The sequence below is a fragment of the Corvus hawaiiensis genome, chromosome 6, assembly GCF_020740725.1.
Source record: "Corvus hawaiiensis isolate bCorHaw1 chromosome 6, bCorHaw1.pri.cur, whole genome shotgun sequence".
Taxonomy (NCBI): Eukaryota; Metazoa; Chordata; class Aves; order Passeriformes; family Corvidae; genus Corvus; species Corvus hawaiiensis.
The window spans coordinates 59,847,137-59,861,199 of NC_063218.1; the positions used below are offsets into that span (position 1 = coordinate 59,847,137).

General features: G+C 36.5%; 1 protein-coding gene across 2 annotated transcripts in view; it reads right to left on the reverse strand.

Annotated features, from left to right (window-relative positions):
- The window catches only part of ANO3 (anoctamin 3), a 211,682-nt gene that overhangs the window by 196,833 nt on the left and 786 nt on the right, over positions 1-14,063 (reverse strand). The gene's annotated exons all lie outside the window — the stretch shown is intronic.

The window sequence follows — 14,063 nt, forward strand, 5'->3', positions numbered from 1 at the left end:
CTACCACACCCTGAATGGGGCTCTGAGAGGCCCTACACCACTCGCTGATGAAGATAACTCAGGGCTGGGGACATTCATAGAGCACAAGCTTAACACCTTAGGAGTGGAGACCACAGCCCCAGGGCTATCAGCTGCCAGGCTCGAACAGACCCTCAAACCAAAGGGTGGAGGGAGGAGAGGCTTTGTGTGTGTGTTGGAAAAACCTCTGGTCAGAGGCACAGTGAACGCCCATCCTCCAATGTGCAGAGGAGCCCAGCTGAGGGGCCCCTCACGCGGGGAAAAAGCCACATTCATGTGAAGGACAGCAGAGGGGGTGTCATGGCCCATCAAAGGCCTCCCCAAAGGGGTCCCCAGACCCTATACCAGACATGATGCAACAAACCCTCAGTGTTGCAAGAGGCAGTGTCAAACTGGCCCCCTGCAAGGGAGGCACGTGGGCATTCCCACCTGGCCCAAAGCATATATTAATCCATTGGATTCTACACTCTTTGGTGTGTGGCGGCGTGTGGTGGCATGGCGCAGCATGGCGTGGCCACGGGGGACCCTCACCACCAGCAGACCAGATGGAGGTGAGCAGCAAGACATCACTGGGACCCTCGGATGGGTGATATGCTTCCACCTAACCCCTGTCACCACTCCCTGTCCCCCCACCCCCCATGCACACTTCTTTCTCTATTTCTTTCTTTCTTTTCTCTTTCTTTCTCTTTGCCTCTTTTAAATAAAATACATCAATTTTTTAGCACCAACATCTAACCTTGTTTGATTTTAATCGTGTTTTTTGGGTATATTTTGAACCTTCAAAGTTCTTTCTGGTTTATATACAGAGACTTAATTTTCTTTGCTCTTCTGTCTATAAACCAGATCGTAACAGTCAGGATTAATTTATATAATTTATATCAACTCAAAAAAAAAATACACTGTACGTTGCTATGAAGCTATGAAAAATTTTGAGTTTATATATTTAGTTTGATAAAATAAGCACATAAATTTTGTCCAGACTCCCTTGTGGTGTGGGATCAAAATATACCAACAACACCTCAGATGAGTGAAGATGGGCAGAACTAATGAAAAAATTACACCAATATAATGAACATTTTAACTTCTAACAGCCATTTGAAATTTTTGATAAACTATGACCATTGAATGTTATCCTTAACAAGGAGTGATTCAAAAAAGGTTAAGTCTTATGAAATCTATTTAGACAATTTTTCTGAGCAGGAAGGATTTGGGGAATTTACCAACTGAAGATCCACTTCAGGTGGATGTAAGCAACTACATAAATATGTAAGCACAAAAATCTATAATTTTAGCAAACTACTCAAAATTGTATGAAAGTAGTGTGTGATCATTTTCAATCAAGACAGACGTTGAGTTTTAAAGAAGGAAATAAGCCAGGACTGTAAATAATTTCTATGCAGCCAATACCTGGAACTCCTTGGGCTAATATTTATGCTATCAAATAAATATATAGCTTCAAAATAAAGCAAAACCCTCCACACAAACCAAACAAAAGAAACAAATAAAAAGATCCTTCTGCAAATGATATTTAAATGATAAATCCCTATCATTTAAATGATAAATCTTCCTCTGAAACATGAACCTTCCAGTTTTCAAAGAGAAGTTATTACAAGTAGCTGTTCAAATCAAAAGATGGAGGAATAAAGCAGGGATGATATTTTTGAAACTTTCTGGTGTTAAGAAAAAAATCAATATGAGAAACAGTGTAGTGCCCAGCAGTGGTAACTGCTTGTGTTCACATTCAGATCAGAGAGAAGATGATTAATTTTCAGTGGATAGTGCAGAGGAAGAATGTACACAAGCAGTTAACAGAGGATATAATACAGTATATACCTGCCCTGTGATCTTCCCTGAAACACTTAATAATGCAGCTACATCTTCAATGATAAGAACAAGATTAACTAAAATTATTCCGTTTTCTAGAAGCCAGCAAAAAAATGTAATAATCAAAACATATAACCATTGAACATCAATGTCTTTATGTTTTTTCCCTTCAACAGATTCTACCTTCAGGTAAAACAATAAGTCCTTCAGTTTGTGTACTGGGAACTGACAGCAGTGAAAAAACAAGCAAATCTGCTTTAATCTGGAAAACATTATTTGAACATGAGTTCTAACTCAATCCCTCTGGTATCTGTGTTGCAGGAATGTATTAACACAAATATTAGATTCCAAATTCTGAAAATGAAAAGGCTAACCTTAATCAGATGTTAGTATGGAACTAGACCAAAACAAGACTTTAGTGTAAGACAAATATAAAAATACTCAGTAAGAATTGGGATTTAGATGTCAAACTTCCTGAAGTTTTTAAACACTTAGCTTAAAAAAAGGCAATGGGGAAGAGGAAGAAGTAGTTAATCCTCCAGGAAGAAATCCCATTTGATAGTCTTGTTTTGTCATGTTGTAGTTAAACATGTCTATCTTTTTAAAAGTAGCTATTACTGTACAAAAATACCTCCTTCCCCTCCCTCTCCCCCAGACTATGAGGTGCTTATAAAAAGGTGTTTAACACACGAGAAAAAACATGTGTGAAGTTCCATTAGCAAAACCCAGCCGTTCTAATTGTTTCTCCATCTTTTCTAGAATAGGAACTCGACAAAAAAAGAATGCTTGTTAATGGAATTTTGATTGAATGAGCATACTTTCTGTGTAGCTTCAACATGCTGAGCTTCTCAGGCCATGTATCTGCCAGCAAATTAAACAATTGTGGGCACAAGCACATGATGGCTCTGATGTTGTTAACAGTGTGGAACACAGTTATTAAAGCAGTGTCTGGCATACCAAATGGCCGACATGGTACTCCATGTATCCTTTGTATGATTCAGAAATTGACACAGGTCAGTGATTACTAACCATGAGTTCTAATGGCACCATGCCATCAGCATCCTCCTAAGTTGGTCCTGTAGCACTATCCCCATAGATGCGAAAGCCCAGGAACACCTACACGCCATTTTATGACAATTTAGGTTGAATATTAAAATCAGTCATTATTAAAATAAAAATGGATGAATGCTGCTGGTTGTATAGATTAAATAAGTTCAAAACAGACCATATTTGTATATATTTAGAGGTTTCTTATTGACAATGCTATACAAAGCTTATGTGCAACTGCAGCAGAAATTTAGAATTTATCTAAAAATGGTTTTTGCTAGAAAATACATTAACCCTTAGAAGGGTGTATTTTTTTTCATTCTTCATATAAAAGAGGATGTGTTGAACTATAAATCACATCATTTATTTCAAATTCTCATTAAGAAAGATGAGAATCACAACACAGAAAGTGGAATATGAACATTGAGAGAATGTTTAAAAATGCTTAAAGTTACTGTAGCTCTTTGATGGAGACAGATTCCTCAAGCTTTCTCTAGGCTCAGTTTAAGGCAGGGAAAAAGAAAAAAAGGAGAAAGAAAGGACCCCGCTCCCCAAACCAGAAGTAGCCCTACATACTTCAATAAATTTACGAAAGCCAAAGGACTCCAAAGAAGCCACTGAACAGCAGGGACCACTAATCACCACTTTTTTGCTATTATTATTATTATTATTAATATTGTTGTTATTAATATTATCTTTATTGTCTTTATTTTTTTTTAATTTATTTATTATTATTGCATTAATACAAAAATTTATAGTCTCTCTCAGACTGAGGATACTAGGTACCCTCTTAGGTTCTACTTGGCTTGGATAGCACATAGTCCAAACTTGAAACGCATTGTTCAACGATTTCAAGGAAGCACAGGATGAGCTTTTGTTTCTCACAACACTCATACAAAGAAATTAATTAATGATTCTGTGAACACAGATGTAAAAAGTCAAAGTGCATTTTACTTACTGATCTGTACTGTCATATAGGCAGGTACAAATCTTCCATCTTAATCAAGTAGAAATGGAGTGAAAAAGGTTATTGACAGGAGAATACACAAGACAAAGAGAAATTAGCCATGAAGCTATGCCTATCGATTGATTTTTTATTCTGTAGAAAGATTGCATGATAAGAACAGAGGCTGAAGTTCTCAGAACCACCCTATTAACATAGCAATTTCTGGTAAAGTAAATCAAAGAGGGCTTCCAACACCTAAAAAACAAAAAAAATTATGAGAATATATTTCATTATCTAAGTAACACAATGCTAATTTATTTTTAGTGATTGATTCCAGAGTCTATCAGTCAGTGACATGCACATCACAGGCTCGTCTCTTTATAGAAACTGTTGAATCATAGTTTCAGTGTTGGAGATGGGCTTCCTCACCGTCAATAGACAGTAGCTTTTCCACCACTCTCTAGCTTTTGTCCTAAAAACTCCACATGGAGCTGCCAAGTTCAGCCAGGGCAAAATTCTGCATTCTTCCTGAGTAAATTCACCACAGTTTTATAAGTGTGTTGCTTAGTGTGGGGCTGTGTTTTGGATTTGCTCTGAAAACAGGGTTGATAAAGTGGAGATGTTTTCATTATTGCTGAGCAGTGCTCACACAGTGCAAATGACTTTTCTGCTGCTCCCTCTGCCCTGCCAGCAAGTAGGCTGGGGGCATACAAGGAGCTGGGAAGGGACACAGCCGGGACTACTCACCCCAAATGAATCAGAGGATATCTCATACCATGTGCTGTTATGCTCGGTATATAAAACAGGGGCAAGAAGAAATGGGGAACATTTGGAGTGATGGGATTTGTCTTCTCCAGGTAATGAGTACATTTGATGGAGCCCGGCTTTCCAAGAGATGGCTGACCCATGGAAGTGAGAAAGTGGGGAAGCTTTTGGCTCATGGGAAGTGGGGAATGAATTCTTTTTTTTTTTGCTTTTCTTGTGTACACTGCTTTTGTTTTACCTATTAAATTGTCTTTATCTCAACCCTCAAATTTTCTCACTTTTATCCTTCAAATTTTCTCCCCCATCCCACTGGTGGGGGAGTAAACAAATGGCTGTATGGTACTTAGTTGCCAGCAGAGGTTAAACCTCAACAATAAGAAAAAGAAAATATTAAAAAGTTAATTTTTGCTCCAAGTCTTACTTTCAAATAAAGCAGAGACCACATCTATAACTTCATCTGTAGTGCAACTGTAAGACTATGATTTCTATGTTAAGAAAACACTGGAAATCCCAGTGTCAATACTGGTCACCTCCGATATTTTGATTAATAGAAATTTTACAGGTTTGTATACTGTCCCAAACACTGCCAATTACTCTGCCTCTTTGATTCTAGTTACTAAAATCATGCCGAAGAACATGCAGTGAGAAAGCATCTTGTAATATATTAGCACCTACTGCAAGAAGTACAAGAACTAAACCTTGAAGATAACAAGATCATCTAAAAGGAATTGCAAAATTAAAAATGTTGACAGAGGATTGCAAACTGAATACAGTGCCTCCACAATTATGTTCTTCCTCTTTTAAATGTGAAAATAGTAATAAACATAGAGCTTATTGGCAGCCCTGAAACAGAACGAGAGGGGCCAAATGGGAAAGGCTGAAGAGTAAAGAAGGAAGTCAAAACTTAAGGTCCAGTTGTTTTCTAGCCCAAGTTAGCACAAAGATTTACAGTTTCTGTGGAAACTCTTCCATTTGGCACCACAAGAAAAAGCTGCAGTCTCACAATGAGAAACAAGTTAGAGAATCAAAAAAGTGGTGTAAGAATGTTGAGGTACTGAAAGCAACTGAAAGATAAACAACTGGTTTTAAGAAAGAAACCAAAGATGCATGTTTAAAATATATTATACTTACAAATAATTGTCACTTCAAAAGTGTAAAGAAATGAGAAAACTGATGCTAAAAAAAAAAAAAAAAAAGACGCCATGTAATGTGAAGTGAAAAGTCCCAAGTGAGATGAAACCAAAAGTGTTGATGGGCAGATGAGGAAAGTTACTTTTGTGCAAAGGCAAGGAAAAAAGTTAGAAATTTGAGCAGAGAGGAAGATTGTTTCAAGTGCTTTATGCTGAGTAAAACAATAGAAGAGGAGAATATTTCCTTGTGAAGAAAAAATGAGAGTAACAGACCTTGTTAAACTTTTAAAAATATGAGATACACAGAAAGCAAGGAATTGACATTGGCGACAAAATGCAAAAACAAGTTTATGAGTCAAATTCCTAGTGTTAATTAGGGTTTTCAGGGGTAATCATATGATCACTTCTAGAGAATATTTTTTTCCCCCGGACTCATTTTGCACCCTTTACCCCAGGCTGGAACTAGGTGAAGGCAGTGGTATGGGAACATCTATCTCAAGTGACTAAACTCTGCATTATTGATTTTCCTCAAGCTGAGTGCAATAACTCTTGCAGTACTTCAGTGCTGCTAAGTTGGATCAGGTGGTAGGATATCTTTGAGGAGGTACCGGAAACCTGACCAACAACATGCTTTCCTGTTTTCTTTTCCTCTAAAATACCAGATACTGATTGTTGCCAAACAGGATATCAAACAAGTGATTTTGACCTGAGTCTGTATAGGAATTCCTTTGGGTTACAAAGGACAGAAAAGCATAACCATTCCCTCCCAGACCTCCCACATTATCTGTGCTTTGCTTTTCCCAGGAAACCAAAGGAGTTCAGAAGGACAACATACGGAAATCAAAACTAGAACAGCAGGAAACAAAATTTTATTAAAAAAACCGTAATAGGCATCACATTTAATTCTACTGTAACAAATACTATTAACAGAAAGAGAACATGCGAAAAATGTATTGTATTAAACTTTGTGAATTTTGAGGATGACAAGATGTCTATAAATAAACTAAGAAAAAACATTGATACTTGTTTGAATGGCCCTCATTATTTCCTTCCTGAGGTAAGTGAACAAGCCAGTCATATCCTGTGTGAAAACTGTGTACAAAGTGTGTTCTTCCAGAAATGAAGAAAAAAGACAAAACCCCCTGAGCATTTGTTACATCATTTAGTTAAATTAGTCAGAGGACAATGCAAAGTCACTCTCAAGAAGAATAAGATGTCAACAATTGGAATAAACTTCATTCAACTTATTTTGATCATCCATTAATTGAGAAGATTTATGTTCTCCTTAGGTTTTTATAAATAAAAATAAAAAGGGTGCATAAACATATAGACAGAGCTCCTTATTCTTGAGTTACTCCACTTTGTCTAGTTTTGACAGAAAGTTTAGTCAACTGAAGTGAGCAGCAACAATCAGCAACTCAAACTAGGTGTTCTACAGAGACTCAAAGAGCAGGCAACCCAACCAGCCTAGCAAAATTCATATTCTTTTTCCATTGTTTTTTATTTTATCAGAGACAACTTCCAGAGTTCATGGATTTTTCAAGACAGACATTATTAAGAGATGCGCAGGTCAATATAATTGTACTTTGATTGAGGTACTTCAGAAATTGCCTTGCTGAAAGACTGGCTTTATTAAATCCAGTCTTTATTCTGTCAAAGTGGCATTGAGTCAAAAAAAACCATTTTGCCTTGCCAAAGCTGACAGGGCCTATTCATTATATTTTTCTTTTTAAAGCTACACTAACAGAGCTTGCCTTAGGATCCTGGAAGAGAAAGCATGTAGACCTTGTATGTCTCATCCTTGGGCAAAAGAGAATCAGACAATAGGAATCTAGAGTACAGCAACATGAGATTTTGATGGTGGTTCAGTTAAATAATTCATTAGTTCCCTTGTTCGGGTTCAGCACAATGTTTTTTGGGTGAAGGAAAGATTGAGTAAACTAATACTTCTACAAGGGTGTTTTCCTTGAATATTTTTTGAGTGTCACAATCAAAACCTTTAGAATATAAAAGGCAAAGGTGTACCAAGATAAGATGAGAAAAAGCTTAAATGTGGACTGACTCATGTTATTTTAGTGATTTCATGAATTTCTGATATTTAGTCCTTTCTCAATGTCTAGGTAGGGAAAGCAAAAATCATTTTTAACCTCTTATTCACGGTTCCAGTGCCATGTGCACTATGACTGGACTGTTATTTCTTATTAGATCAGGAAAAGAATGGGAGAAAAACAAATTAAGGAAAAGGATAGTTAATGTACCTACCAGAAGAAGACTTTGCTAACAAGAGAATTTATGTTCTAAAAGGAAGCACCAGAAATTTTTTTTTTCAAAATATTCAAGAAGGCACTGTAGAAATTAGCATGCATCTCAGTACTTGGCTGGGACTGAAACAGTTCATCTTCAACATACATCATTCTGTGCCTTTGAATCAAATTTGTTAAACAATTTACTACCTTTCTTGTTATCAACACCTCAAAATAATTAATATTAGCATCTGACTACAATCTGAGTTTACAGAAAGCCCATTGCATTAGAGCACAAAAGTATAGCAGCAGAATAAGGAAGACCATTGCTTACTGAAAAGATTTATGATACATAACGTAATTTAGGATGCTATTTTGAAGTGCTATTTTATTTTCATATACAAAAGAATATATGCATTTTAGAAATAATAATCCTAAGTAGTCAAATCTTTAAAACAGAAGCCTGAGGCTAGTTGATTCCAAAAACTATACAACCAGAAAGTTTTGACATAATTGTACTGCCCCAAGAGGTTGATGTAGTTGGATCTAAATGACTTCACCATGCCCTTCCTCTTCCCCCCCAAAAGGCAGGAGCACAAAAATGAGAGAGATCTAAATGATTATGAACACTTTTGCATATATAGATACATAATTCCTGAAGATACCATTCCCAATTTATTATTTTACCAGCAAATCAGCACACTTTAGGACTGAGACTAATAGGCAGCCAAATCCTTTCTCACCATGTACTTTTGGAAAAACACACTTGCGTATTCCAGAACCACTCAGAACTTTTTATTTATAACATTCAGCTGCCTGCACAGATAATGCTACATAATTCCCTCTCTCCCATGATGTCCTTTCTAAATTTTACTAAACTTGTATTTTCAGGAAGTTTTTTTTCTTTGATTGTTGTTTTAGGTTGTTTGAATCAGATTAATGTAGATCATATTACAATGCTGATACAAATACCACAAAGGTTTATAAAGTCTGCCAGAGTTTCTATACATTTTTGGTGGTGTGATAATGAAACAACCTGTATTTGGGGTTTCTAACATTGCAAGTAGTAACTTATATACAATGTACTAAATGACATCATTTGTTTCCTCACTGCATATTGTCTAAACACAGCCATCAGAATTTACAGTCAAGTCCGTGTTCAAACACAAAATACAACTGTATTCTGCATCACCAGAGGAGTGTCCTTTACTTACCAAAGTTATTGATTTGTGGCCATCAGTCCATTCTAGTTATAATGCTCACAGGTTTCAGACTTGGTTTTTTAAAACATGTTGTTACAATTGCATATAGACACATAAATCAAGACTTAACTTTTAAGAAACCTGAAATTCCTCAGTGACCTTCCCATCCACACTGAATCATTTTGCATCTTCTAATATACTGCAGACCTGCATAACAATTTATACTCATTATTCAAGTAAGTAAGTATTAAGCATACAGACCCACTTCTAACAGAAAAGATACAATGTGCTACAGGATACAGGACATGTGTACAAGATACACTGTGCTACAGGAAGACTGCTCAGATTTCACTCTCACTTTCACTGTTGTTACCAAGCCTGCACTCATCTGTTTTGCAAGTATTGACCTCACATTTCAAATCAAGGAAAGTTTGGTCTGTGAGGTCAGCATATTCTTTACATAGACATACTTCTATTGCTACTGAGATAGTTTGGGAAATAAAATCCACTATTATAAATCATTAGTGCCTTTTCTCGGAGTTTGTTGAACAACTCCACTCTCCATTGAAAGTAAATATCCCACTAAATGAAGGAAGAGGACAGAAGAGAAATTATGCCTCTGGGAAAATTTAGATTTCTGTATTCAGTTTAGTTTCCATTTATCCAAGTCATGTAAGGATAGAAGTCATGACCCCCAGGGCCTCAGTATGTTAGGTGTCTCTGCTAACTCTGAATTATTCTTTAGATATAGGCTCATTTTGTGTATTATTAATGAAATTTTAGTTCAGAGGGAAGTGTCAAAGAACGATAGATCTTCCAGTTGTAGCTCATGGTACATCTTTAGGCTTAGTAGCAAAAAGACTGACTCTTGCCAGCATTGAAGACCAAGGGGATACTATACAAATTTGAGTCCCAGTCTCCACCCCTGTATGAAATAATATTCTCTTCTTCCCCCTTTCTCTTCACCTGCAATCACTATAGAAGATGCCCCAAAAAGCTCATCAGTGAAAGAACCACATTAAAGGCAAAAAAAAAGGTAGGTGTTTTTCTAGCCATTCTACTAAAAGTCACAGAGTCAAACCCATGTGATTTCATGCATTTCTAATTTCAGGACAGTTCAAGTGCTGTACTCTGACTTGACCAATAAAGATTGTAGGTCGAATGTTTTCAGTCTCTTCCTGACTAACAAGAGATGAAGTGGAAAAGCAAATATCAGGGATAATAAGGTTTAAATCTGCACAAATATTTACATCTGCAATATTCAGATAAGCTTTGCTGGCTGTGAGAAGTCTGAAGAGCAAATACACCCAGTCCTAGAGGAAATTCTGGCCAGTACAACAGAGAAATGGTTCTATATTTCTATATCAGGAACAGCCTGTTTTCCATTGGTGAAGACAAACTGCTGTGGCTGTGACACTTGCATTCATGCTGTATATTGTATTAAAAATTCTTCTTTGCAGAGTAAGTATCTTAAAAATCAAAATAAGCTTGAATTTTTAAAGATTGCTTGACATCTCTAAAAACCTACCAATCCCACATTATCTGCTATGTCTAAAGTGTTTGTGCTCCATTCAAGCCTTCACCCAGAGTCCAGGTAATCCGAGCACCATGGAAGCCAACAACAGTCTCTGATCTGTTCCTGGGGCATTTATCAACTGATCTTGGTTATGCATTTCATCTCTTAAACCAGCGTCTCAATATTGTTCTGCAAGTGATAAACCCCTAAATATTTCAATAAGGCTCCAAATGGAAAAAAAATTCTGTACTCTGTACTCAGAATTTGTCAATATTTTTGTTCTTATTCTAGTGTTACTAGTCTGCAGTATGATGCATGTGCAATATATTCTGATGTATGTGCAGATCCCAAAAAAATATATCTCAGAATTGGTACTTGGATCAGAATTGAAAATAAAATAAAAATATGGTTAATATTTTTCTGTCTGAGCAACATTTCTTGAACATCAGAGTGTACTTCAGGATAGCACTGTACTTTGTTAGTGTTCACTTTTTTGTAGGTCATATGTTTAAAATTAGCAACACATCAGTACTACATAAAAAGCTTTTCTTAAGTGAAATCTCTCTATATTGAATTCTCTGCTTTATGTACCAAAAGAATTATATGACAAGCACTGAATAATAAATTTTAAACAATAAGCCTCTCAAAAGAAACAATATTGTGAACAGCAAATTGAACAGAAGAACAAGGATGTGTTTTTAACCTGCTTTTCCGTAGGTTAACATTGAGTACCTAATGTTTTCATAGCTTACATACCCTTTCCTACCATTTGTTGGTGATATGAACAATTTTACATGAGTCCTTTAAATTCTTTTCAAAAAAACAAAATCTAAAGTTCAGTGACACTCAATATAAGATTCCCAAGGCTGCAACTATGGAAGTGGAGTCCCATGGGGCAGAGAAACCAACATTAGCAAACCTCAGGGCCAGCACCCAGATGCAGGATGTTGATTTCACTGGAGGTTTTCATATTACTGTTTTGTCTTGGGGTGACTTTATGATGTGTATCCCATATCGCTGCCCTACGCCAGAAATTAATTCTTGTGCCTTTCTATGCCTTTAAACTGAGCCTGAGAGGGGGAAGGAAAAACTGAGCAAAACTTTTTCAAAGCAGTTTGAAGCTTGTTCAAGGTCACACAGAGATAGCGACTTTTTTTTTCAGCTGCGGCAGGAGAGCAGGATGGAAGGGAAGCACCTGGCTTGCTTTTCTTTCCAAACAGCTTTTGGCAGTTTTTTTCCCTCAGCTCTTTTTGCTTCGGAGAGTTGAACTTTTGTTTTCCTGGGACTTGGGTTTTTTTTCCTTTTCCCTCTGCTAGTCAGTTTAAACATCAGAATACATTGGGAGGACTTTCCACCAAGGCCTTGGCCCTGGAGGTGGGCCCACCACCCCATCCCAGCTCCAAGGAGGGGGAGAGAGAGATCTACAGAAGGACTCTGAAATTTTCCCAGGTTTCTCTCAGCAGGGCGAGGGGTTTTATTATTTAGCATTACTATCTTTTTCCTGTGTGTTTGTTAAATAAATAGTTTTTATCTCTTTCACTTTCCTTTGAGGAAAATTTATTTTTCCTGGACCTGGTGGGGGAGGGGTGGTTGTGCCTTCTCTCAGAGGATATATTTCTAAATTTGCCCAAACTGGCACATATTTGAAAACAAACAAAACAAAACCCAAACCTAAATTCTAAGAGAAAAACTTCTGTTAATTACCATAGCTTGAAGTTTTCTTCTACCTGACAAGCAGCATTGTTGGGAAATAGTCTACTCAAAGAAATATGGTCCATCATTGTAGTATAACCAAGAGCTGTTTATTTTTATCAATACGCATGGCTGAGCAAGTAGAAGTTCCTTTTAGGAAAAGACATGTGGAAGCCAAATAAGACTTGCTTATACTTCATTCAGACTTCAGCCAATACAGCACAACACTAGAAACTACAAAAGGCTTGCTTAAAGACTGGTAAAATAAATATATCAAGGAAAATTTTAGAAGGCAAACTATGAGATGGCATTTCCTTTAAATGATCCTTCATAACACCCCCAAAACACTAAGACAATGCATCAGTGTTTACTTATTCTGCCCATTATGCAAAAATATTAAGCAAGAAAATCTCCAAACTCTGACAAAACATTTGTCAGAGATGTTTGTTAGCACTGTTTCTGCTTCAGGAATATTAAATAGTGTTTGCAACACTCACAAGACAAAATTATTTTTGAAAGAAAAGAATAATTTTTTCAAACTGGAAGAACCCAACAAGGAAATGTGGCTTTATATTGTGTCCTTTGTGCAGAATTCTGAGCAGTTTAGTTCGACAAACAGTATGTTGCTTATGCTGGAAGTTCATTTCATTCTTTATCAACAAGATAGGCTAAAAAGTTTTGTTTGACATTTGAGGAACATAGCTCAGCAAATCACCTAGCACATGCACAAGTTCTTTAGTGACACTTTTATGGGGTAGGAGAGGTATTTTAAAAATTATGTAATAGGATTCCAGGGGAACAGACAGACACCTTATTCCTGACCTTACAAACCCTGCTGACATTACAAGAGAAAATTTCAAAAGTACATTGACTGTGAAAATTCTTTTTTACGAAAGTTACTGAAGGCTTTAGAGAAACAGAAATTAGAAAATTTCTATTAGGGAAAGCACAAGCCATTTGCTTTTCTTGCAAAAGAAAGATCCCAACTATTTGACCATTTTGATGTGTATGAACTGAATTTATAACTAGAAAATGTTCCAAACATTTGTTGCAGAGTTAAAAATATTACCATCTCATTCATATATTCACCTGCTTTAGCCAATCAGAAAGGTGCAGACTTCCACTGCACTTCATTTGTCCTACCACAGCATAGAGCATCAATTACATTCAGATATTCTCCACTGTGTTTTGTTCAAGTTTGGGCAAGTGAAAACATGATGAAAATCAAATTATTCTTTTGGGGTTGTGAAAGCCACAATATAGATGTAGTCCAAAAGAAATCTTAGAAAAGAATTCTTAGAAGGTATTTCCTAGGTGAAAAACTATCCAATAGTTAAGAAGACTTTTAGGGATTAACTGAGATTCCATTGATTAACTGCAGATGTGTTTCCCCTTGGTTATATTAGACAATCTGAGGCAGCTACATTCTGTATTTTTCATTACTTTGAATCTTCGGGAAAAATTAAAGTTTTATGATGGTCACAAAAATTGACATTTTTGTGGACCTATTCTAACTATACATAACCCAGCTGTGATATAAAAAGAAGCAATATGCAGTTCCCTCTTTACATATGACAAAACCCCAGAAAACAACAGTCGAGGAGCCACAGTGATAGGCATTAGAGAGCACAGCTTATAGATACACTTTATAAAGTCCTATCAGAGCAGCAGCTCGGGCTG